The sequence below is a fragment of the Octopus bimaculoides genome, chromosome 21 (genome assembly GCF_001194135.2).
Source record: "Octopus bimaculoides isolate UCB-OBI-ISO-001 chromosome 21, ASM119413v2, whole genome shotgun sequence".
Lineage (NCBI taxonomy): Eukaryota > Metazoa > Mollusca > Cephalopoda > Octopoda > Octopodidae > Octopus > Octopus bimaculoides.
The window spans coordinates 37,682,875-37,683,995 of NC_069001.1; positions in this window are offsets into that span (position 1 = coordinate 37,682,875).

Consider the following 1,121-nt stretch of genomic DNA (forward strand, 5'->3'; position numbering starts at 1 on the left):
CCAGGGGCCCACCTGACTAGCTCCTGTGCCGGTGGCACATAAAAAGCACCAACTGATCATGGCCGATACCAGTACTCCTTAACTGGCTCTTGTGCCAGTGGAACGTAAAAAGCATCATCTGAACATGATTGATCCAGGCAGGCAGGCAGGCAGGCAAACAGACAGACAGACAGACAGACAGGCAGGCAGGCAGGCAGGCAGGCAGGCAGGCAGACAGACAGATAGATAGAGACAGACAGGCAGAGAGATAGATAGATGATAGACATATAGATAAATAGACAGACAGACAAACAGACAGATAGAAAATACCAACAAACCAACAGGTTATGGGAAAAAAGAATCCTTGAGCATTCAAAAATACAAATGTATGTCACCATGGATATGGTTCAGGTCCCCCTTTGAGGACGATAGAGCATTCCAAGAGTTGCAGTGACATACATAAGGGGGTTGGAATGAAAGAAATAGTTTAAAAAGGGGAAAAAAAGCCACGCTTATTAATGTCTGGGGTTTATTTTTTTAAACATGCAAACCGCGCTGTTTATACATTGTCTTTGTGTCATTTTTATTTTTGTAACATTTCTGTTTATTTATTTTGGCAGATGTCAGCGCCGGTGGTCCACATAAATTGGAATTTCTCCATTTCGACTGGGATTAATTCAGATTTTTTTTTTCATGATGCCATTGACAATAATCTGGAACGTCTTTTTAGCAAAAAGAAAAAGTTTTCAAAAAGCGTTTTTTTTTTTCTTTACCCCTCTCCGGATCAATTTTGGTCGTTTTTGTGGGCACTAAAAACTTTTTGAAAAAAAAGTAAATATTTTCAGAAGAAAAGGTGTGTGATTAAAGGGAGATTTGACTGTTGTTTCTAGCATATCCCATCATCATTCTTCCCCGTTTCTTTCTCACTCTGACAAGTATTGATGTTTTTCAATATTTTCTTCCCATTAAGACGGTAAGCTGGCAGAAACGTTAGCAAACCAAGTGTCTCAGGTGTCTCAGTTGAGACACTTGCTGTTGAATTGACGTGTTTTTTCCTTTTCTTTTCTTTTTCTTTCTTCACTTAAGTGTAATTTCTTTGGTTTTGAATTTGTATTTTAATGTTTTTGCTTGGGTGGGGGTGA